Raw genomic sequence first — 27278 nt, 5'->3', positions numbered from 1 at the left:
AATAATAATAAACTTACAGAAATATACAAAACAGCAGGAAAAAATTCATTAAAAATATATCATTAAAATCTTCAGAGCTATTACTCCTGGAAATTAAAGATGACTATAATTAAATTGAAAAAAAAAAGAACTGTAATATAATATTGAATAAATCCTTTAAAGCAAAACAAAAAAACACAAAGAGATAGAAAATAGAGGAAAAAATGTGAGAAAACTGAAAGATCCAACCAGATTACATATCTGAATGATGAGCGCTCCAGAAAGAAAACAAAAGAAATGGAAAAGAATAAATTATTAAATTATTAATTCAAGAAAATTTCACAGAAACAAAAGACATGACTTTGAAGATTGAAAGAACCTACAAGTGCCCAATAAAATAAAAACAAGAACATTCTAAAAGCATCAAATGACAAAAAGGGGGCTACCAATAGCATAGGGAATCCAAATGTCGCCAAACACTGTACCAGTAACCCTCAAGGTGAAAAGCAGGGGAGAAATCTCTTACATTTTTAAGGAAAATTATTTTCAATCTAGAATTTTACATTAAACTAAATATTTAGTCAAGTAGGCAGGTAGAAAACAATGTTATTTGACTTGTTGGTTTTCAAAAATTTTACTTCCTAATATGGTTTGGCTGTGCCCCACCCAAATCTCATTTTGAATTGTAACTCCCACAATTCCCACATGTTGTGGGTGGGACCTGGTGGAATGTAATTGAATCATGAAGGTGAGTCTTTCCCAAGCTATTCTTGTGAGAGTGAATATGTCTCACAAGATCTGATTGTTTTAAAAAGGAAAGTTTTCCTGCACAAGTTTTCTTCTCTTGTCTGCTGCCATGTGAGACATGCCTACCACCTTCCACCTTCCTGGGCCGCGTGGAACTGTAAGTCCAGTAAACCTCTTTCTTTCATAAATTGCCCAGTCTCAAATATGTCTTTATCAGCAGCATGAAAATGGACTAACACACTTTCCTTTTACCTTTTCTCAATAAACTATTAGAGTAGTGGTTCCCAAAGTGTGATGTAGACACCTGGGAAGCTCTGAGATTTCATCAGGGAGTCCACAAGGGCAAAGCTATTTTCACAAAAATGCTAAGGTGTTACTTGTTTTCTTTGCTCTCATTCTTTTATAAGTGTAGAGTGTAGAGTAGAGTTTTCCTAAGGCTACATAATGTATGGCAATCGTGATAGATTGAAAGGAAAAGCAGATATGACTACCTAGGGTTTTTTTTGTTTTTTTTTTTTTTGAGACAGAGTCTCACTCTGTCACCCAGGCTGGAGTGCAGTGGCTTTATCTCAGCTCACTGTGACCTTCTTCGCCTGGGTTCAAGTGATTCTTGTGCCTCAGCCTCCCAAGTAGCTGAGATTACAGGCACATGCCATGATGCTCCACTAATTTTTTCATATTCTTAGTAGAGATGGGGTTTTGCCACATTGACTAGGCTGGTCTTGGACTCCTGGCCTCAAGTAATACACCCACCTTGGCCTCCCAAAGTGCTGGGATTACAGGAGTGAGCTACTGTGCCCAGCTGACAATCTGGCACTTTTTAATTCAACCAGACATTAAAGAGATTTTCCAAAATGTAAAACAATGACACTCCTCTAATTTTTATTGTATTTATGTGAAACATAATTGTATTTATATAAACATGTAATGTGTTCATTATCATTGTTTTTAATTAATAAATATTATTAAATTTTTGTTTTAATTTTACCATATAAAATTAGTAAATATAACTCACTTAATCAAAAGCTCTTTGGGGGCTTCAATAATTTTTAAGAGGGTGAAAGAGTCCTGAAACCAAATGGTTGAGAAAGGCTGTTCTAGAGGACGTGCTCCACCAACCAAGAAAAGATGAAGGCATGAAATCTAGGAACAGGGAACCAACAGTAAAAAGAGATGAACAGAATTCTTAGCATGACAACCATGCAAGTGGTTAAAAAAAAAAAAAAAAGAAAAAATCATCTGTATTCAGATTAAAGTGGAGAGTCTTGAAAAGGAGCACCAGGAAACAAATGTATTGAATATAAAGTATTTGGACATTTGAAAAAGAATAACAACAGGCATGTAACAGATCTAGTGGATCCTGTAACAAACCAGAGTGGCATTCAATATATCCGACAATTCCATAATATATAAAGATAAAAATAACTTAGAGCAGTGCCAGCATTTAATGTAAAAGGATAAAAGTATGGCCAGGTGCATTGGCTCATGCCTGTAATCCTAGCACTTTGTTAGACCTAGGTGTTGTGGGAGGGACCCAGTGGAATGTAATTGAATCATGGAGATGGGTCTGTCCCATGTTATGCTCATGATAGTGAATATGTCTCACAAGATCTGATTGTTTTAAAAAGGGAAGTTTTCCCGCACAAGTTTTCTTCTCTTGTCTGCTGCCATGTGAGACATGCCTACCACATTTCTCCATGACTGTGAGGCATCCCGGGCCACGTGGAACTGTAAGTCCATAAACTTCTTTCTTTTGTAAATTGCCCAGTCTCTAGTATGTCACCTGAGATCAGGAGTTCCAGACCAATCTGGCCAACATAGTGAAACCCCATCTCTACTAAAAATACGAAAATTAGCCAGGGGTGGTGGTGCATGCCTGTAATCCAAGCTACGAAGGAGGCTGACACAGGAGAATTGCTTAAATCTGGGAGGTGGAGGTTACAGTGAGCTGAGATCACACCACTGCACTCCAGCCTGGGTGACAGAGTGAGATACATCTCAAAAAATAATAATTAAAAAAAATAAAAGTATACCCCCCAAAATTACTTAAACTATTAACGGTGATTTCATCTGGGAATTAAAAAGGAGTGGAAGGACAAATGACTGCAATTTGCTTATAAGTTATATAATGTTTAATTAAATGCATTGCTAGTAATATTAACTTTTATAATAAAATTTAAGTGAAAAGAAGAGAAAAAAGGCTTGTAGCTTATACCTAGAGATTTACATCACAGGCATAAAAACATACCTTCTATGAAAAACACAGCCTACTTGATGTGTCTCCAGAGATGTTGACATCTTTCTCCTACTAGGCAGTAGACATTTTGAAGGCTGGAGTTGTATTGCTGTCTACTTTATCCTTGACAACCAGAATGCACACTAAACTACCCACTGCCCAATGCAGAGAAAATTAGTTAACATTATAGTGTAAATTCTCCTAGAATATTTTCTGTTCATAGGATTTGTGTTTATTTGTTTTTGCTAGACTTGGTAGCAGAATGATGATATCTTCATAAAATAAATTTAGTGGCTTTTAAGCCGTCATGTAGCAGTTAAATGCAATTATTGGAAGGACTTACCAAATAATTAGAAATAATTTTATGTTTAATTCCACTTTGATTATCTTAATGTTCTGCATAATTTTTATCTAATTGCTAAAATCTATAACCAAAATTATTTTTAATCCCAATATATGGAAGATGAAGTATTCAATAGTTTCATTTTTTTCTCCAATGGTTAACTTCCCATTTATTTTTAATCTGTCTTATAATATAGATAAATTTACTCAGATAATTTTATAACACTGTTTCTAACTACTTTTTTGATTGACAGACAAGTAATTGTAATATTTATCATTTATCTTTTTTGTTATTCTTAACCACAATGTTTCCACAGTTGGTAATTTATTTTTTATTTATTTTTCAGTTTGAGAAGGCTCCAGAATCACTAGGTGGGCTCATTGGTGAGCGTCTTCTCTTATTAGAGTCCTGTGCATAAAGACCAAGAGATACAGGTATTTTTTAAATGCAAAAACACCAACACAAAGAATCAAGACAAATGAAGAAATAGAGAAGCACGTTCCAAAGAAAGAAATAAGTTAAAGCTCTAGAAACTGACCCTAATGAAAAAGAGATATATGAATTACCTGACAGAGAATTCAAAATAATTGCCATAGAGATGTTCATCAAACCTGGGGTCTTGGGACAGGGGGGAATGTATAAACAAAGTAAAAACATCAACAAGAAGATATAAACTATTAAAAATAACCAAACAGAAATATTTGAGCTGAAGAATACATTAACTTAATAGAAAATTTTACTAGAGGTGTTGAACAGCACACTAGATAACAAAGAAAAAATAAATAAATTACTTTAAAGAAAAGCCATTTGAAATTATCCAGTCAGAGAAGCAATATGGAAAAAAAAATGGTTAAAAAAAAAGGGGAAAAAAGCTTAAGGGACTTACAGGACACCATTAAGTGGACCAATATACATATTATGGAAGTCATAGAAAGAGAATAGAAAAAGAAAGGGCCATAAAACTAATTCAAAAAAATGATGGCCAAAAAGTTCACAACTCTGCTGAAGAAAATGGACATTCAGACACAGGAAGCCCAACAGATCCCCAATAAAATGAACCCAAAGAAATATACACTGAAATACATTCTAATCAAATTATCAAAAGCCTAAGAATTTTTCAAGCAGCAAGGGAAAACTGACTTATCAAATACAAGGGAATTCATAATATATACAGAGGAATTTCCATAGGCTATCAGCAGATTTCTCAGCAGAAATCTTATAGGACAGAAAGGAGTTGGATGATATTTTCAGAGTGCTGAAAGAAAAGCACTGCCAAAAAGAATATTATATCCAGCCATGCTGTCCTTTTCAGACACTCACATAATATACAAAAATCAACTCAAAATGGATTAAATATTTAAACATAACATCTGAAACTGTGTAACTAGTAGAGGAAAATGGAGGGAAATTATACAACATTGGTCTGAGCAATAATTTTTTTAATCTGATGAATAAAGAACAGGAAACAAAAGGAAATTAGACAAATGTGATTATATCAAAGTTAAAAGCTTCTGCACATCAAAAGGAACAACTAACAGTGAAGAGACAATCTACAATTGGGGAGAAAATATTTTCAAGCCATACATCTGATGAGAGATTAATATCAAAAATATATAAGGAACTCAAACAACTCTATAGAAAGAAAACAAATAGTTTAATTAAGCAATAAGAAAGTGACCTAAATAGACATTTCTTAAAAGAAGACATGAATGGTTAACAGGAACATGAAAAAAATGGTTCAATATTACTAATCATTAAGGAGATACAAACTAAAACTACAATAAGATATGATCTCACACTTATTAGAATGGCTATTAAAAAAAGACAAAGACAACAAGTGTGTTGGTGAGGATGTACAGAAAAGGAAACCCTTGTACACTATTGGTGGAAACATAATTTAGTAAAGCCATTATGAAAAACAGTATGAAGCTTCCTCAAAAAAACTGAAAACAGAATTACCATATATTCAGCAATCCTACTTCTGAGTATTTATCCAGTGTTCAAAGTCAAAAGCAGGACAGGGGCGATGGCTCATGCCTGTAATTCCAGCACTTTGGGAGGCCAAGGTAAGCATATCACCTGAGGTCAGGAGTTTGAGACCAGCCTGATCAACATGGCGAAACCCCATCTTTATTAAAAATACAAAAAATTAGCTGGCCATGGTGCTGGGCACCTATAATCCCAGCTACACAGAAGGATGAGGCAGGAAAATTGCTTAAACCCAGGAGGCAGAGTTTGCAGTGAGCTGAGATCGTGCCATTGCACTCCAGACTGGGCAACAAGAGAGAGACTCCATCTCCATCTCAAAAAAATTAATTAATTAAAAAAACAAATCCAACCATATGCTGACTATGAAGGACTACCTTTAGATTTAAGGACACATATAGGCAAAAGCCAAAAGTTTGAGAAAACAGTGTTCTATCTAAATGGTAACCAAAAAAGAACAGGAGCAGTTATATTAGACAAAATAAAATTTAAATCAAAAACTATCACAAGAGGCCAGGAAGAATATCATATAATGATAAAATAATCAGTCCTCCAGAAAAATGTAAGAATCATAAATATATATGCATCCAACACCAGAACACCTAAATATACAAAGCAAGCATTGTTATAACTGAAGGCAGAAATAGACAACAATAAAATAATAAGACTTTAATACTCCATTTTCAGTAACAAATAAATATGAGACAGAAAATCAACAAGGAAGCAACAGACTTGAACAATATCACAGACTGAAAAGGAATAAACAGAACATTTCACCCAATAGCAGCAGAATAGACATTCTTCTCAAGTGCACGTGGATCTCCCTCCAGAATATAAATCACTGTTAGGCCCCAAATATTAACAAACATAAAAAAACTGAAATTATAACAGGTATCTTTTCTGACCACAGTGGAAAGAAACTATAAATCAATAGCAGAAGGAAAACTGAAACATTCACAAATATGTGTAAATTAAAAGCTAATCCTTGAACAACCAATGAGTCAAAGAAGAAATCAGATATTAGCATATATCTTGAGACAAACAAAAACACAACATATTAAAAGTCATGGAATGTAGTAACAAAAGCAATTCTAAGAGGGAAGTGTATAATTATAAATGCGAACATTTAAAAAGAAGACAGATCTCAGATAAACATTACACCTCAAGAAACTAGAAAAAGATAGCAAACTAGTCCAAAGTTAACAGAAGGAAGAAAATAATGGAGATTAGGGCAGAAATAAGCAAAATAGAGAAGAGAGAAACAGTTTTAAATATCAACAAAACTAAGAGGTTTTTTTGACAAAATTGACAACCTTTAGTGCAAGTAACTAAGAAAAAACAAGAGAAGACTCAAATAAGTAAAATCAGAAATAAAAAAAGAAGACATTATAACTGATTTCATGGAAATAAAAAACAACATGAGATAATAATATAAACAATTATACACCCCCAAAAATGGATAATCTAGAAGAAATATGTAAATTTCTGAAAACATACAACTTATCAAAACTGAATCATGAAGAGAACAAAAATCTGAACAGACTTATATAGCAAGGAGATTGAATTAGTAATTAGTAATCAAAAGCCTTCCAACAAAGAAAAGTCCAGGACCAGATGACTTCAATGGTAAATTCTACTAAGCATTTAAAGAAGAATTAACACCAATTCTTTTCTTAATTTTAAGAAAAATTAAAGGTGAGGGAACATATTCAAACTCATTCCAGAATTACCCTGATCCCAAGCTGAAGACACTACAAACTAGGGGCCAATATGTTTAGTGAACATAAATGTAAAAATTCTCAACAAAATACCAGCAAACAAAATTCAGTAGCACCTTAAAAGACTCATATACATTGATCAATTGGGATTTATCTCTAGTATAGAATGGTTCAACACACAAAAATTGATCTGTGTGACATGCCACATTAACAGAATTTAATAAAAAATACATCATCATCTCAGTACATGCAGAAAACTATGCAATAAAATTCAACAATCTTGAATTTTACAATTCAAGAGAAACTAGAAATAGAAAAAAATGTGTGTGTGTGTGTTCCAATAAACCTTTATTTATGGATACTAAATATGTTAATTTTCATGTATCATGAAAGTGTTTTTTAAAATCATTTAAAATTTAAACACAATTTTTAGCTCACAGGCCATAAAAAGCAAGCAGCAGGCTGGATTTGGCCCACAGGCCATAGTTGGCTGTCTCTTAGTCAGACTTTTTTACGTTAAGCAAAATGTTTCAAATTTCAGAGACTTTGGAGAGTTCCATTTGTTAGATTTCTCATATTAAAATTTATACAACACAAGTTTTCTTTCTGGATAAATATGCTCACAAGAGATAAAATAATTCAGAAAAAAATACAAAGCCTTACTTAAAAAAGGAAAAAGCTGTGAAACAAAATGTTTGATCTTAAAACATACAATTAGGAAATGTAAAATTAAAGATTAAAATTTTTACTCTGTGCAACATAAAATGATATGCATAGATCCAGTACATAATTTCTTAGTTTTACTTTAGGAAACGGCAACAAGAAAAAGGTTTATAAATTTATCAGTCCCTTTTATAAAAAGCTGCAGCTGAAATCAGCAATCACTTAAATGTACAACCACCAACTCTGAATATAATATGAATTATCCCTAGGAACTGAAATTTACCTAGATGAGTTTTGGGTGCTTTTTAAAAAAATGCACAATCACAGAACACTGTGGCTTCCACAATTTGTGACAATTGTGAAAAGGAAACTCCTGCGTCCATAATACAAGTAAACAACGATACTCTTTCCATAGTTGTCATCCAGTATAAAGAAAACACTTCACAGTCTGATTTACCTTTACCAAAAGTAAAACAATTCACTGCTACTCAGTGGTTCCTAAACACAAAATAAATTTTGCATAAACCTTTTTGCGTAAGTCTGGGTTTTCCAAATCTAGACAATAGTATGTATTAAACTGGTAGAAGTTCACAGGCTAAAGAAAAATAAATATAAAATGTTTACCAACTTTATCTTTTCCAATTTTACAGTAGTTTCAGGTATTGAGGCCTAATTGGTTTCTTGTGCCTATCCATCATGAACACAACTCAATCTTCTATTTTAACACTCTTATGTCCCATCTTTTGGTGGTTGCTTCATTTTAAGATGTGTAAAATCATTTCGTCCAACTTCAATCATTTGTTCTTCCCAAGATTTCATTTCATTATCATAGTGTATTTTATCATCTTTAACAAGCCGAATATATACTTGTTTTTTAGAACAGACAGATTTTTCCAGTTTTCATTTACAGTCTTCAGCTTTGCCTGTGATGAACCATCCTTAGCTTCTTGGAAGCTTTCAGACACAAAAATGTTATAAGCTGACCAAGGTCTTTTTGGCTTTCCTAGCATTGTTAGCTCTCACTTTTTCATTAATGCTTTCTTTTTTTAAAGTTTTTGTGTGATTTCTTTTCCAAAGATATTACCTGACTTGGAGTTAGCTGTTCTTGAATTCTGTTTATCTCTTCTCTGAATGTCTGCCAGTCTGCCCTGTAAGCATCTTCGTATATTTTTTTCCTCTGAATGAGCAAGTTCCCTCCATAGCTCAGCGATTCTTTTAATTAGTTCTGAATTTTTTGCATCTGGGTTCTGAGCTTTAAATATGGGTTGTTGTTCTTTCAAAAATCGAAGGTAAGACATCATAGGTTTCTTTGGATAACTAGCTAAAGCAGATGAAAATCATTTAGGTAAATACACAAAACTGAAGGGTAAGTACAGGCAACTTTCACAGTCAGTGCACAGCTCCACTCTGGACCTTCACTGAGCGCTCAGTTTTGGAGAAGGGCACCGCACTGGCGAATGAGGCAGTGACTGAGCCCCAATGTTGGAGAGCCTCCTGGCACAGAAAAAACCCCGTAGTGACAACTAGAACCCTCACACAACCATCCTGAGTTTGATATCATACCTGCCACTTGCAAGGCACTATGGTAAGTCTGGAATAGAAAAAAACTACCTCAACATATAAATGCCATCTGTGAAAATCCCACAGCTAATATCATATTCAATAATTTTAAAAAACTGAAAATATTTTCTTCTAAGATCAGGAGCAAAGCACTGACTCCTTACTCTTCCATTCAACACAGTACTAGATGCCTTACCCAGAGCAATTAGACAAGAAAAAGAAATAAAGAACATCTAAATTGCAAAGTGTGTTAGTCTGTTCTGGTAGTGCTGTAAAAACATATATGAGACTGGGTAATTTATAAGGAAGAGGTTTAACGGGCTCTTATAAAGAGGTTTAATTGGCTCATAGTTCTACAGGCTGTACAGAAAGCATGACACCAGCATCTTCTTGGCTTCTGGCAAGAACTCAGGGAGCTTTTACTCATGATGGAAGGTAAAGGCAGATTAGGCATATCACATGGTGAGAGTGGGAGTAAGAGAGAGAGAGGAAGGGTGCCAAACACTTCTAAACAACCAAATCTTGGGTGAATTCAGAGCTAGATCTTACTTATCATCAAGGAATGGTGCTAAGACATTCATGAGGGACCCTCCCTGACAATCCAAACACCTCCCACCAGGGCCCACCCCCAATACTGGTGATTACATTTCAAAGATAGATTTGAAGAGACAAACATCTAAACCAACTCAGAAAGAAATAAGTAAAATTGTCTCTGTTTACATATGGTATTATCTTGTAGGAAGCGTTAATGATGCCACAAAAAAACCTTATAGAATTTGGTAAAGTTATAGGATACAAAGTCAACATATCAACATATAAAATTCTGTTGTTTCTATACACTATCAACTACCCAAAAAAAAATTTTAAGAAAATAATTTCATGTAAAATGGCATCAAATAATAAAATATTTAGGCACAAACTTAACCAAGGAGGTGAAAGACATACACTGAAAACTACAAGTTACTGTTGAAAGAAATTAAAGAAGACACAAATAAAGGGAAAGATATTCCATGTCCATGAATTACAAGACTTAAAATTGTTAAAATGTCCATATTACCCAAAGTTATCTACAGATTTAATGCAATCCCTATACAAATCCCAATTGAATTTTACAAGTTGATATATAATTATAAACATTTTGGGGGTATATGTGATATTTTGATACATGTATTCAATATGTAATGATCAAACTAGGGCAATTGGGATACTCGTCACCTCAAACATTTATCTTTTCTTTGTATTATTATTTTCAATTATTCTCTTCTAGCTATTTTTTGCTTTTCTTTTATTTTTGCTTATTTTTCTTTTAGCTATTTTGAAATATACAATCAATTATTAACTACACTCTCCCTATTGTACTATCAAATATTGGAACTTCTTCTGCCTAACTGTATGTTTGTTTTCTGCTTGTTTTGTTTTGCTTTGTTTTGTTTGTGTGTGTGTGTGTGTACATGTGTTTCTTAAGACAAAGTCTTGCTCTATCACCCAGGCTGGAGTGAAGTGGCGTGATCTTAGCTCACTGCAACCTCTGCCTCTCAGGCTCAAGCCGTCCTCCTACCTCACTCTCACAAGTAGTGGGGACTACAGATGTGCACCACAATTTCTGGCTAATTTCTGTATTTTTTGTAGAGACAGGGTTTTGTCATGTTGCCTATGATTGTCTCGAACTCCTGAGCTCAAGCAATCCACCTGCTTTGGATTTCCAAAGTGCTGGGATTACAGGTGTGAGCCAGTGCACCTGGCCCTAACTATATTTTTGGACCCATTAACCTACCTCTCTTCATCTTCCCCATTTTCTAGGTTCTGGTATTCAATATTCTATCTCCATGCGAGCCACTTTCTTAGCTCCCACATAAGAGAGAGAGTATGTGCTACTCATCTTTCTGTGCTTGGCTTATTTCATGTAACATAATGAACTCCAGTTCCATCTATGTTGCTGCAAATGACAAGGCTTTATTATTTTTATGCCTGAATAACATTTCATTGTTGTATATATACCACATTTTCTTTATACATTCATCTGTTGATGAATACTTAGGTTGATTTCATATCTTGGCTATGGTAAACAGTGCGTAATAAACATGAGAATGCAGATATCTCTTTGACATACTGATTTCCCTTCCTTTGTATATATACTCAGCAGTATATATACAAAATATATAAGGAACTTCCTCAACTTCTATTTTAAATCTTTGAGGACTCTCCATACAATTTCCCATAGTGGCTGCATTTCTCTACATTCTCAACAATATTATAAAAGCACTCTACTTTCTCCACATTCTCACTGTTACCCATTATTTTTTGTCTTTTTGTTAACAGTCATTTTAACTGTGCTGAGTATATCTCATTGTAGCTTTGATTTGCATTTCCCAGATCATTAGAGATACTGAGCATTTTTTCAAATACTTCTTGGCCATTTGCATGTCTTCTTTTGAAATCAACTGACGTTTTTACAGAAATAGAAAAAAATCCTAAAAATCATATAATACCACAAAGAACTGCAAATAACCAGAACAATCTTGAGAAAAAAAAGAACAAAGCTGGAGTATCATATCAAAGTATAATATCAAAGTTAGGGTATAATATAAAAATATATTACTAATCTATTTGTACTAGTACTGGCATCAAGAAAGACCAATGGAACAGAATTAAAAACTCAGCAATAAACTCACACAAATAGAGTCAATTGATATTCAACATGAATGCCAAGAATATATGATAGGGTAAGAATTGTCTCTTCAATAAATGGTGTTTGGGAAAACTGGATATTTACATGCACGGTAATGAAACTGGACCTTTATAGTAGACCATCCACAAAAACAAACTCAAAATGAATTTAAGACTTACATTAAAGACCCCAAATTGTAAAAGTTCTAGAATCAAGAAAGACATACAAGGAAAAATCATCACGATATTGGTCTTGGCAATGATTTCAAGGATATAACACCAAAAGCACAATCAACCAAAGCAAAATAAACAAGTGAGACTACATTAAACTAAAAAGCTTCTGCACAGCAAATGAAGCAATTAACAGAGCGAAGGGACAACAAACAAAATGGGAGAAAATATTTGTAAACATTTTCAAAAATTTGAAAATATTTTTTCACATATCTAAGAATGGGTTAATATCCAAAATATATAAGAAACTTCTACAACTCCAGACTTACAAAAAAACTAAAAACCTGATTCAAAAATTGACAAAGGACATAAATAAACATTTTTCCAAAAACATATAAATGGCTAGCAAGCATATGAAAAAAGTGCTTAACATTCCTAAACATCATGGAAATACAAATTAAAACCAGAGTCAGATCGCTAACATCTTACACTTATTAAAATGACTTTTATCAAAAACAAGAAACAAAAGATAACAAGTATTGGTGAAGACATGGAGAAATTGGAACCCCTGTAAACTATTTTTGAAAATGTAAAATGGTACAATTGCCATGGAAAACAGTATGAAGGTTCCTCAAAAGATTAAAAATAGAACTATCATGTGATCCAGCAGTCTAACTTTTGAGTACTTACCCAAAAGAACTGAAAAAAATTGAAAGAACTGAAATAAGATCTATAAGAGATATTGTACTCCCATATACATTGCAGCAATATTCACAAAAGTCAAAATGTGGAAACAACCTAAAAGTCCATCAACAGATGAGCAGATTTTTTAAAGAGTTAAAAACACGTAATGAAATATTATTCACCTTAACAAAGAAGAAAATTCTGCCATATGTAGCAATATAGATGCCTTAAGGAAATTATGCTAAGTAAAGTAAGCCAGCCACAAAAGGACAAACAGTGCATTTGTGTACTTATAGGAAGTGTCTAAAGCAGTCAAACTCATACAAGCAGGAAGTATAATAGTGGTTGCCAAGGGCTGAGGGGAGGAAGAAAAAAGGAGTTGCTGTTCAATGGCATAAGATTTCAGTTACGCAAGATTAAAAATTCCAAAGATACGTTGTATAACATTATGCCAGTAGTTATCAATACTACATTACACACTTAAAAGTTTTGTCAAGAGCCTAGATCTCATGTTAAGTGTTCTTACCACAGTAAAAAAAAACTGGCATAATGTTATACATAATATAAAATTAATTCCAACATATCATAAGCCTAAATGTTAGCATTAACTAAAGTTATAACACTCTTAAAAGAATACATAAGAGTAACTCTTCGGGCCAAGTACGGTGGCTCGTGCCTGTAATCCCAGCACTTTGCCAGGCCAAGGTGGGTGGATCACAAGGTCAGGAGCTCAAGCCCACATGGTGAAACCTTGTCTCTACTAAAAATACAAAAATTAGCCAGGCGTGATGGTGGGAGCCTTTAATCCCAGCTACTTGGGAGACTGAGGCAGGAGAATCTCTTGAACCCAGGTGGCAGAGGTTGCAGTGAGCTGAGATCATGCCACCACACTCCAGCTTGGGAAACAGAGTGAGACTCCATCTCAAAAAAAAAAAAAAAGAGTAAATCTTAACCTGGAGTTAGGCTTTCTTGGATAGAACACCAAAAGCACAATTGAAAAAAGAAGGTAAGATAAACTGGACTTCATCAAAATCAAAGACTTTTTTGCTCCAAAGGGCATTATTTGGAAAAAAAAAAAAAAAAAAAAAAAGGAAAATACACCTTCAGAATGGGAGGAAATATTTGCAAATCATATATCTGAGATACTTTTATCTACAACATATAAAATAAACACCTACAACTCAATAATGAAAACATAAATAACTCAATTTAAAAATGGGCAAAATATCTAAATAGACATTTCTCCAAAGAAGATATACAAATGACAAATAGTCACATGAAAATATAAATGCAAGTCAAAATCACAGTAAGACAGCACTTCACACCCACTAGGGTGGCTATAATCCAAAAGGCAGAAAAGAAAATTGTTGATGAAGGTGTGAAGAATTTGGACCCCTGCTAGTGGCAGTGTAAAGTGGTGCAACCACTTAGAAAAATAATCTGACAGTTACTCAAAATGTCAAACACAGAGTTACCATTTGACCTAGTAATTTCACTTCTCAGTATATACTCAAGAGAAATGAAAATATATCCACACAGATGTTCACAGCAGCATTGCTGACAGTAGTCAACAAGTGGAAACAACCCAAGTGCTCATCGACTGCTGAACAGATAAGTGAAATGTGGTATATCTCTTCAATGAAATACCATTCAGCAATTAAAAATATGAAGTACTGAGAGATGCCACAACATGGGTGAACCTTGGAAACAATATGCTAAGTGTAAGAAGCAAGTCACAAAGAACCACGTAAGGCACATTTATATAAAATGTCTAGAAGAAGTAAATCTATAGAGACAAAAAGCAGATTCGTGGTTGCCTAGAGCTCTTGAGAGTGAAGGTAAGAGAAGGCTGACTGCGAATGAGTACCGGGTCTTGGTAGGGAGATGAAAATGTTCCAAAATTGATTGTGATGGTCACGCCACCCTGTGAATATGCTAAAAGCCACTGAACTGTACACTTGAAATAAATGGATTATATAGTATATTAATTATATCTCAATAAAGCTGTTAGATAAGGAGGTTGTCATTCTCAAGGTGATGCAAGTGTAGACTCAGCAGAAGGCACTTGCTCAACCCCAACATTGAGCACATCCTTAAATTTTGTGCCCTTAGATGCCTTGCTAGCTTCACTCTAGTCTTGGCCCTGGCTGTGTGAATTAATGAGGCATTACATGAAAGGTACTTAACACAATATATACACCTACCATGTGCCCACAAAATAAAGAATAAAAAGGTACTTAACTACATACCAAGTGCTTAGTGTTTGCTGTTATGATTATTAAACATCAAGAACTTGCCAGTGTTGGGACATGTAAATAATAGCTAAAATATATTGAGTACATAAACAAGGCCTTATTCCAAATACTTGCTATGAAGATGAGATAATTGCCCAAATATATCCACCAGTAAGTAGCACAGCCTTTAAAAAATGTGCAAGCAGCCTGGCTCCAGTGCCACTGTACTGAACTGCATCCTGGTGAGAGTGCAAAGATGGCCGAGATAATATTCATTTTAATTAGTAATTCGTTATGAACCATAAAGATGTTCATCAAGACTGTAACACCATAGCAGTAAAGATGAGAAATCCCATTGGTTTATAGATAATTATAAATTCATCTGGGGATGGGCAAGACTAGAAAGCTTTCATTCCCTTACCACCACCACCTGCAAGTTTCAGGATGAAAAGGAGCTTGCTGGGATGAAGAAGGGAAAAGAGAGCATTCCAGGTAGGCAGAGTGAAAATGATAAGAGTCAAGTACTGAAACCAGTCTAACAGGTTCTGCTGTGGAGCCTGGAGAGAGACACAATGCTGGCACTTAGAGTTATCTAGCAGAGCTCAGTGTGAAGCGTTTTCTAGACCATACTGGAGTCAGAGCTTTGTTGAAAAATCAAGAGGAAGCCAGCAGAGATCCTTAAGCAAGAGTACAGCACACAGATAGGTGGTGGGAAGATCCTTCACAAAAAAATTAGATTTATTTTGACAACAAATAATAGACAACTATCTCTTAGACAAGCTGTCTCTTAATACACTGTAGTAATTTACTGACTTTAAATCTCATTGAAGAGCTTGAAAAAAGATTGAATTTTCCCTTTGTATATTCATTACAACTGCTTTCATAATTTCTTTTATGTAGTTAATGTAATGTTTTCTATTTACAAATGTACTATAAACTCGATGAGATAAAAAAATTATCCTTCCATGTGCCACTTGGTTAAGTGTTCCATTTCAACCCCCCTTTCTTACCCTAGATCTTGGTTTCAAGTATCATTTAAATAAAATTAGTTCAAGGTCAACAAAACACTAGTTTTTAAATTTATCTCAAACATGATGTAGCTGAATAAGCAAGCTTTCTTGACAGTGCTTTAGCGTGAGACCCTTGTTTATCTGCTTGAAATTTCTGACCCATATGCTTGGCTGCAGATCAGCCAGGAAAGGAAGAAGTATTTCTGTCAAACTCACTCACAAACAACAACTCAATCCCCAGGATGTGAAAACACCATCTCTTAATCACATCTAACCTTCTACCACCAGTTTCCTCTTGTCAACAATAGACTCTGCTAGTTCTGACACTGTTTCCTTACTCTGGGCAGCTGGTGCAGGGGTTAATCACAGAACTGGACTGTTTGTATCAAGGAAATTCGTGGAGCTTGTTCTCCTGCTGCTATGTAGCAGCTGGTATTGCCTGGGCCAATGTCCCCTCTTTGATTTCATTGTTAGGCCTTCAAGCTCTTTACTTGAAATTTGTAACAGGGCGCTTCTTACAATCTACCTGAGATTATTTATAAAGACAATGATTTATTTCACTCTTTTTCATAACGATTCTTTGTCCATCACTAAAGGATCTAAAATACTCTTTGGAGCATGAAGTATGATACAGTTTATGGATTCATAGATCATTGGGTTTAAAGAATACTAGAGTTTTCTCTATGACATTCCTCCTGTGACAAGTTTGGCTGGAAACTAATAGTCTAGTCACTGTTGCAACACTTCCAGTGATGAGTCACTCTCAAGGTGGCTTGTTCTATTTTGGGATGGATATAATTTTTCAAAAATATTTCTCCCTCCATTTGTTGGAATGGTTTGTCCTTCCATAGATGCACTGTAAAATATTGAAAGACTTCATATTATATCTCTGTCTTTCCTTTTTCCAGGCTATTCTAAGGTCATGGTTGAATCCATATTTTCTGTGGGATTACTGTTTCCTTATCTTTAAAGTACTGACATTTTGCTTCTTCGTAAAGTATCAGTTTTCCAACCTAAGAAAAAATGGAAATGATAACATTAATACTTTCTATATTGTGTTATGAGGGCCAAATAAAATAATAAAGATGTAGTTATTATAAAAATACAGCATTCTCCAACGTCCTATATATGCTATCAATATTATTAGAAATATATATACCTCTGTAAAATCTCAGTCCAGACAGTCTTTTACTTAGAGCAAATTGCTAAGTAGTTATCCAAAAGAAACTGAGCTCAACAGTCTAGTCTTAACATGAGGAAAGAAGCAAAACAGTCTCTCAATCACCTCAATTCAGCCAAGAAATACTTTAGTGAGCCCTTAGTGTGTGCTAGGCACTGTTGTAGAAATTAGGATGCCAAAATCAACAAAGCAGATAAAGTCATCTCTGAAAGAATGTATTTATTTTCTTATTTTTATTTATTTTTGTTTATTTATTTATTTGAGATGGAGTCTCACTCTGTTGTCCAGGCTGGAGTGCAGTGGCACAATCTTGGTTCACTGCAACCTCCGTCTTCAAGGTTCAAGCGATTCTTGTGCCTCTGAGTGGCTGGGACTACAGGCATGTGCCACCACATCTGGCTAATTTTTGTATTTTTAGGAGAGATGGGAGTTCACCGTGTTGGCCAGGCTGGTCTCGAACTCCTGATCTCAAGTGATTTACCCACCTCAGCCTCCCAAAGTGTTGGGATTATGTGACATGAGCCACCATGCCCAACTGGAATGTATGTTTTAATATGGGGGGCCTGGTAACATAAGAGCAAATATTTGATGTTGATAAATGCTATGTGGGGAAATGAAGCAGGGTAGAGTGTAAACGAGGAAAGAGATACTATTTTGTATAGACTGAATAGGGAAGATCTCATTAATAAGGTGACATTCAAGGTGAAACCAGAAATAAATGAGATAGTCAGCTGTGTAGATAGCTGGGGAAGGCATTTTCAGAAAGAGGAGGTTGATAGCATGTGCAAAGCTCCTGAGAGTAGGAAAAGTGGCTGCAGCAGAGCAGATAAGTGGGGAAGTAGTAGGCGATAAAGGACCCTTGTGAGGATTGGGAGCTTCCTTCCAAGTTAGATGAGAAGTCACTGGAGGGCTTTGAAGACAGGAGTGATGCGACCTGACACAGATTTTAAGAGAATCACTATCCTACTCTGTGATACATAGACGTCAGGGAAACAAGTTACAAAGTATTCCAATAATCTATGCAACAGATCATATTAAATTGGACCAGGGTAGTATGAGCACATATGGCTAAAATGCTCAAATTTAGGGTATATTTTGAAAGTAGAGCCATTAGGATTTGCTGATGCATTGGATATGGGATATGAGAGAAAGAAAGGAGTTGAAGATACACCAAGTTTTTTGTCCTGCACAATAGGTGGGTTAGAAATTACAAAGCATTTGAAATTCCACACAGAAAGGAAAGGGAGAAAAGGTTCAAAAAAATAAGCCATGGTTGAATTGTGAAAGACTTTGTACTTCATGCTAAAGAACTTGGAATTTATCCTGTGGGCAGTAGGTTTTATGCATAGAAAGTGATGTGACAAGCTCTGTATTTCCTAAAAATAACTCTACAGGGACATGCAGGATGGAATAAAATGGGGTGAGACTAGAAGATGAGAGATTAGGACAATATTGTAATAGTCCAGGTGAGACATAGCACCACCAGGTAGCAGGATGACCTTAGTGTTTGCTGGCTGAAAACCAAAGTTGCTATAGACTTGCTGAGGAAAGGAGATAAATGTTCTTAAGAACCAAGTGATGATCCAAGTGATGGCAAGCAGATCCCAGTGTGTCCCTCTTTACCACTTGATCAATGCATCCCTTGCCTAGACAGTTCTAGAGATATATTGATCAGTCCATTTCAACACATTCACATTTCTCCAGGAAATGTTTATTGAGTACCTACCACCAGTTAAGTTAACAGGCCAATACTTGATCTAGACTCTATGGTTTAAAAAAAAAAAAAAAATAGATGGGATAGGGAATCAAAATACCTGAATTGTTCAAACCCCACTATTGGAGAATAAACAAACCTCATTGAAATATTTATTGGTTACCACACACATGCATTATTATCCTCACATCCAGGTTTCTATTCAGGGAGCATTCTCAGGCATATGGTATGTGTCAAGATTAAACACACTTTGAATTGAACCTTGTGTTTAAGAAGGATGAGGTGGTAAATTGTTTTCATGTTGGAGCTCAGTCAGAAATATTTTTTACTGGCCTTTTGCTGAACAAGGAAAATATCCACTAATCATGCAGGTAAGCCTTAGCATTTTGTCAGTTTTCTTGTATGCGCAGGTAAAGTCAATGATGAGTATTTTCAAGCAGCAAGAATTCTTGTTTACAGCTTATATGTACTGAGTGAGCTTACCTCTTCTTTCCTACCTAAGTCTAGGCCAAAAACTCTTTAATTTTTTAATTGGATGTTGATCTGTTGCTTTTAAAAATAAACTTTAACCAGTGTGGAAGACAGTGTGGTGATTCTTCAAGGACCTAGAAATAGAAATTCCATTTGACCCAGCAATCCCATTACTGGATATATATCCAAAGGATTATAAATTGTTCTACTATAAGGACACATGCACACGAATGTTCATTGCAGCACAGTTTACAATAGCAAAGACCTGGAACCAACCCAAATACCCATCGATGATAGACTGGACAGGGAAAATGTGGCACATATACACCATGGAATATTATGTAGCCATCAAAAACGATGAGTTTGTGTCCTTTGTAGGGACATGGATCAACCTGGAAACCATCATTCTCAGCAAACTGACACAAGAACAGAAAATCAAACACCACATGTTCTCACTCATAGGCAGGTGTTGAACAATGAGATCACATGGACACAGGGAGAGGAGCATCACACACTGGGGTCTGTTGGGGGGAAGTAGGGGAGGGACAGTTGTGAGTGGGGAGTTGGGGAGAGATGGCACGGGGAGAATGCCAGATATAGGTGAAGGGGAGGAAGGCAGCAATTCACGCTGCCATGTGTGTACCTATGCAGCAATCTTGCGTGTTCGTCACATGTACCCCAAAACCTAAAATGCAATTTAAAAAATTTTAAAAAATAAAAAAAAAATAAACTTTAGAGTAGTTTTAGGTTCACAGCAAACTTGAGCAAACTACACAAAGATATCCCATATATTCCCCACACATAGACACAACCTCTCTCATGATCAAAATTCCTCACCACAGTTGTACATTTGTTATAGTTGGTGAACCTACAGGGACACATTATTATCACCCAAAGTCCATAGTTCACATTATGATTCAAACTTGGTGTTGTACATTCTATGGGTGTAAACGAATTTATAAGGACATTCATCAATCACTATAGCATCATACAGAACAGTTTCATCTCCCTAAAAAATCCTCTGTGCTTTGCCTATTTAGTCTTCTCTCCCTCTTCTCCTCATCTTTTATTGTCTCTATATTTTTGCTTTTTCCAGAATGTTATACATTTGAAATCAAATAGTATGTATCCTTTGCATATTGGCTTATTTTACTTAGTAATATGCATTTACGTTTCCTCCATGTCTTTTCATGGCTTTATAGCTCCTTTTCTTTACATACTGAATAATACTCCATTATCTGGATGTACCATAGTTTATTTATCTAGTAAAAGGCATCTTGGTTGCTTCCAGCTTTTGGCAATTATGAATAAAGCTGTTATAAATACTAATTTTCAGGTTTTGGTGTAGATATGTTTTCAACTTATTTGGGTAAGCATTAAGGAGTGTGATTGCTGTATCATATCGTAAGAGAATGTTTAGCTTTGTAAGAAGCTGCCGAACTGTCTTCCAGAGTGGCTGTACTATTTTGCATTCTGCCCCAAAATGAATGGGAGTTCTTAGTTCTCCACATCCTCACCAGCACTGATGTTGTTGGTGTTTCAAATTTTGTTCGTTCTACTAGGTGTGCAGCAGTGTCTCAGTGTTCTTTCACTTGCCATTTGCTAATAACATATGATGTTGATATTTTTTGTATGCTTTTCTGCCGTCTATATATCTTATTTGGCGAAGTGTCTGTTTAAAAGTTTTACAATTTATGAATCAGGTTTTTCATTCTTTTATTGTTAAGTCTTAAGAGATCTAAGCACATTTTAGGTACCCTTTATCAAATAAGTCCTTTGCAAATGTTTTCTTGCAAATATTTTCTCCTAGTCTGTGGCGTCTTATTCTCTTGTCTCTTACTCTCTTTTGGTCTTTTATAGAACCAGAACTTTTTATTTTAATGAAGTCCCACTTATCAGTAATTACCCGCCTGAATGGTGTCTTTGGTGTTGTGACCAAAAAGTCATCACCATACCCAAATGTCTTAGTTCGTTCAGGTTGTTGTAACAAAATACCATCAACTAGTTGGCTAACAAACAATAGAAATTTATTTCTTAAAGTTGTGGGATCCTTTCATCTTGAAAATCAATGTGACAGCCAATTCAGTCTCTAGAGAGGGCCCACTTCCACAGGATAGCCAGGCCAATATCAGTGGTCCTGGGCTCCAGACAGCCCTCAGCATCAAGCAGTCCTCAGTGGTCCCTAGGATTCACGCACATTTTATTGCCACACTTGCTGTATTTACCCCAGGCTCTGGCCTGCCCAAGTGCCACACCTGCCAAACATGCCCTAGGCTTCTGGCAACACTGTGCCAGCTGCAGTTACCTTGAACTTCTAGTGTGCCCCAACATCATACCTGCTACAGAGCCTTCCCAGACAAAGCCAGTCTGTAAAGATTGAAATAAGGGCCTAGTCTTTCAAATATTCAGACATCAACATTCAACCACAGAATCAAGAACAAGCACGAAAACATAGCATCACAAAATGGACCAAATAGAAGGCCAGTGGCTGACCCTAAGAAATGGAGGTACATGAACTTCCAGACAAAGTCATACAAAACATTCCATCCAACAGCTACAGAACACATTCTTCTCAACCGGACATGGTACATTCTCCAGGATTTATCATATGTTAGGCTACAAAACTATTCTTGACAAATGTAAGAAGTTGAAGTCATATCAGGTATCTTTTCTAACGTAATTGTTTAAAACTAGAAATCCATAAAAGGAGGAATTTCTGAAAACTCACAAATATGTTGAAATTTAACAACATACTCCTGAACAATTTTAATGAAAAAATTTAAAAATGAGTGAGTTTTCACTCTATTAGTCCTATGAGAGCTGGTTGTTTAAAAGAGTCTGGCACTTCCCTCTCTCTCTCTCGTGCCTCCTTTCTCTCCATGTGATCTCTGCACATGCTGGCTCTCCTTCTTTTCTGCCATGACTGGAAGCAACCTGAGGCCCTCACTGGAGGCAGATGCTGGTGCCATGCTTCTTGTACAGTCTGCAAAACTATAAACCCAATACATTTTTTTCTTTATAAATTACCCAGCCTCAGGTATTCCTTTGTAGCAACACAAATATACTAAGATAATCTCATTTATGTGAAATTTTCTAAATAGGTAAATCTATAAAGACATAAAGTGTGTTAGTAGTTGCCTGGTATTAAACAAGGGGCAGAAATGGGAAATGACTATTATTGATAAAAGTTTTTGAGGAGAGAGGTGACTAAAATGTTATAAAATTGATCACAGTAATACTTGCAAAAAAGTAAATATACTTTAAACAGCATTGACTTGTACACTCAATGAATGAACTGTATGGTATGCAGGTAATTTAACTATAAATCTGTTCTTTCAAAAGAAAAACATTTTACATCACAACCCAGCTTTTCTCTCACTCTCTGTCTCTGTCTCTCTCTATCTCCCTGTCTCTCTCTCTCTCTCTCTCACACACACACACACACACACACACACGATATTCAAAGTTTTACAAAATAGCACTTAACCTTTATATCCCTTTATTATTTTGTATTATATTTTATTCTAATTCATTAAAAAATTATTTTGATCTATATTCTGGTTATATATTGCTGCATAACAAAACTTAGAGCTTAAAAACAACATGTTAATTATTTCAAGAGTTTCTGTGGGTTGAATGGCCCCACTGGGTGGTTCTTGCTTGGGGTTTTCATTGCACTTGCAGTCAGATATAGGCCGAAGTGTCAGACTTCTGAAGATTCGTTTGTGTTGGATATCCTAGAGGACTCACATGGCTGGCAGTAGATGCTGGCTGGCAGCTGGGAGCTCAAATCTGGTTGTTGACTAAGCAGCTATACTTGGTTTCTCCATGTGGTCTGGGTTCTCACAGCTTGGCATCTGGGTTCCCACAGAAAGTGTCCCAAGAATGAGCTTTGCAAGACACCTGAGCAGAACCTGCAAACTTCTTTATGACTTGGCCTCCAGAGTCCCAGCATGACTCTTCTGAGGCCTTTTATTGACCAGATTACTAAGGCCAACCCAGATTCAGGAGGTGACATGGACTCCTTTTTCTTAATAGTGAGTCAGAGAATGTGTGACCATATTTCATTTTTTTTTTTGAGACAGTCTTGCTCTGTCAAACAGGCTAGAGTGCAGTAGCACAATCTCAACTCACTGCAACCTCTGCCTCCCGTGTTCGAGCGATTCTCCTGTCTCAGCCTCCCAAGTAGCTGGGATTACAGCCATTTGCCACCACATAAAGCTAATGTTTGTATTTTTAGTAGAGATGGGATTTCACCATGTTGACCAGGCTGGTCTTGAACTTCTGGCCTCATATAATCTGCCTGCCTTGACCTCCCAAAGTGCTGGGATTACAGGCATGAGTCACTGCTCCTAATTGACCATATTTAATTTATCACAACTCCATCAATTGATTTTAACACTCACTAATGGGTCACAACTTCCTGTTTGAAAAATATTGCTCTAATCTGATAAGGTGATGTCTCTTCTAGTACTAACATTTCTTGAGTCTGAGAATTAATTAGATTTCATGTCAGGCTGTAGAGGCTACTAATTTCTCACTAGAAAATAGGCAGAAGGAAAAGGAGCATTACAAAGCAAGAGATTTGGCAAAGCCTGAAGGCTGTGGTCAGATTACTGCCAGAAAGGAGATGGTGTTGTCTGTTCTCCACCTTCTTGCTACTTCTATTTGGGTCCTGGTAAATTTAGGCCAAATCATTCACTAAAGGGCTGCATGCAGTGTGGAAAGGCATGTGTGAAAATCAGCAGTGACTGACTTTGGCCAATGCTGTGTGGGAGGGAGAAGGGAGTATATAGACCTTCAATGAGGCTAATAGACTAGAATCATTGAGAAACACTCATATTCTTTAATGCTGTCCCTAGACTTGGATGGCCGGGGCAATAACATTCTTAGTTCAGCTGTAAGATATTTTTTAAAGTGTTTTTTATACAGTCTCTATGATATAGAAGCAATGTGTATTATGTCTTAATTAATAGGCTTTGTCTATTGAAACTCCAGGAGTACTTGCTATGAACAGATGTTTCCTATTCCCTTGGTTAATCAATGCAAGACTAAGTAGAAGGCAAAAGGGTCATTAATAAAGGCAAAATAGAAGTAGGCAGAAACAGTGTGAATTTATGGATCAACAAGAATTTTGCTGAGCCAAATCATTTGGAGAACTGATTTGCAAGCTAAGGTAAGCTGCTTATAGGAAGGAGTCTTACTCAATCCAAATTGGACCCATATGGTTAACTACAACATGAAGAAAGAAAAAGAAGGAAGGAAAACGTTATACTTCTGTAATTTTGTTCTGTTGGGTATTATGAGATGTTCCTAAATGGACAGTCAAACTTCTAAATGACCATGTAAATCCCCATCTCTGCATGGCAGGAACAAGAGTATAAATATGCAAAAGCTGTTCCATTTAATGGTCGCATGGATACCAAGCAGATGGGTAGATGAACATGAAACTACTCTTTATAAACATAGAGAGCCCCTGTCAATCCAAGCTGTATCCATCTGGCTATACAGCTACATCACTGCTTTAACTAAGAAAGACAAGAGTGGATTAGAGAAAGCACTATTGAGAGTGAAAACTGTTTGATCTTTGGAGACTAATTAATATTAACATAATAAAATAGATTTCAATTATATAAACTTTGGATTATGCACTCCTGTGGATGAACTCTGGATACTGAAAATCTTTGGATAATATATTTAAGTAGTCCATTTAATAATCCCAGTGCTACTTACTAGCAAGCTGCTTAACTCGTAGATTCCATTTTCTTATCTATAAAAAGTGGATGATATTAATACTACCTCACAGGACAAGCTTGTCCAACCCATAGCCCACAAGCTGCATGCAGCCCAGGATGGCTTTGAATGTGGCCAAATACAAATTGGTAAACTTTCATAAAATATTATGAGCGTTTTTGCCATTTTTTTAAAGCTCATCAGCTACTGTTAGTGTTAGTATATTTTTTTTGTGGCTCAAGACAAATTTTCTCCTTCCAATGTGGCTCAGGGAAGCCAAAAGATTGGATACCCCGTCCCCCTGTCTTAAGGATTTTGTGAAGTGAACTGAAACAATGTTTGCACAACTCTTTGCACAGTGTGTGCCACATAATACATGTTCAAAAATTATAAAATTAATTATTAGTAATTTTATTGTCTCGCCACTACCTGCTCTTCCTGGGAAAGAATTTCTAGCCCCTTTTCCCCTTTCTTTTCATTCCAGTGTCTTATCAAACATTGTACACTCTTCACTGCTCTTTGCTTTTCAATCAGTAAAAATGTTTTCTTTCTCTGAACTCTCACTGTTGCCCAGCAAGTCCAGAGGAAGAAAACTCAGATGTTAAAAAAAAAAAAAAAAAAAAAAGATAGAGTGTCTAAATGCTTTATTCACGAGTGACTACTCTATCACCCTTTCCTGTTTCAATCTCTCAGAAATTGTTGTGGCTTCAAGAGTCCTTTGGCCATTACTCTTTTTTTCAATACTGTTATTCCAATCATTTGGATAACTAAGATGGTGAAATCTGATTATGTAGCATTGCATAGTCTTAGAATTTAATATAATTTAGAGTTCAAATGGCTCATTCTCCTCCATCTTCCACTCATCCATTACCCATTCCCAGCACCAGCCCCTGGCTTCCATGCAGAATTCTCTCCTACAGAACGCCTGGCAGATGGTTCTCCAGCTTTTGTCTAAATGCCCCTCTGCCTTATGAGGCAAGCCATTTCCTTTTTAGACAGCTCAAGTTGTCATTGACTTCTTTTTTAAACTGAGCTCAAATCTAACTCCTTCTCAATAGTCTTCTCTGACTTTTGGAGCATGAGAGAGAGAGAGAGAGAGAGAGAGAGAGAATCTAACTAGTCTTTTACCTGGTGGCCTTCCAAATATTTGAAAATATTTATTCTGTCTTCCTCTAATCTGACTCAGCAATATCATGCTCTGATTCTTCCTCTTACATATGTGAAATAATCCCCTAGCATTCTACTGCCCTATCATCCTTCTCCTAGATGCCCTTTTCCTTTAGCTATACATGGATGTATTTTTATACATAGCACCTAAGGTTTGAAGCAGTATTCTACTTACAACTCAACCAGAGAAGAGCAGAGTGTGTTACACTTCCCTGAGGAAACACTGTGCTTCTATTCAGTCAGCCTAAAAGGGCTTTCAGAGTTACTTCATTTTGTTAGTAAACATTAACCGGCCACAGAAGTCCCAAATATGAACTGCTTCAAATCACATGTCCTTACCTATCCTGTAATTGAATGAACACCTAGATTTTATGTACAGCTGTCCACAGACAAGTCTCTCTAAGTTTTCACAAAACAGTTAACAATTTTTATGTAACTAAATCCTCATCATTTTCTTGCTTGAAGTCATACAATACGTTTCAAAGTTATTTAACCCTTTCCTAACCCTTGTTCCATCTTACTGTCAAATTTATGTTTCTAAAGTACAAGTCTTGATGATGTCATTTTCCCAGTCACAATTCTTTTTGCCCTCATCACCTAAACTTATAAAAGTTCTATGGGTAGGCTCCAGGAGAAGTTCTGTGAAAATCTTGAAGACATACATATGTGCAAAATGTTACATGGGAGGAAAATCCTCTAACTTTCAACAGGTTAAGAACCAAAGACTTACAAATTAAATCACTAACACTTTACAGCTGAAAAAAACTGAAAAAAAAAAAGAAAAGAAAAAAAAAGGTCGAGATACTGTTAGAAAGAAAGAGAAAGAAAGGAAGGAAGGAAGGAAGGAAGGAAGGAAGGGAAGGGAGACAAACCAACCAACCAAGGAAAGGAGTTTTTAGCAAAATCACTGATCAAAAGTATTCTTGATACCAGATTCTTCCTTATAGGAAACACAGTTGGGCCCTAAATCTGCTGAGCCTCAATCATTTGTACCTCAGAGCATCTCCTCTTTCTT

At 35.8% G+C, this 27278-nt stretch overlaps 1 pseudogene; it reads right to left on the bottom strand.

Moving 5' to 3' along the window:
- Positions 1-8401: 8401 nt before the first annotated feature.
- Positions 8402-27278, bottom strand: part of LOC116555920 — a 36282-nt pseudogene continuing 17405 nt past the window's right edge.

Source organism: Sapajus apella, unplaced genomic scaffold (assembly GCF_009761245.1).
Source record: "Sapajus apella isolate SASKATOON/1434 unplaced genomic scaffold, GSC_monkey_1.0 scaffold16, whole genome shotgun sequence".
NCBI classification, from domain to species: Eukaryota; Metazoa; Chordata; class Mammalia; order Primates; family Cebidae; genus Sapajus; species Sapajus apella.
The sequence above is the reverse complement of the archived record's forward strand: the minus strand, read 5'-3'. Positions and strand labels throughout refer to the sequence as shown.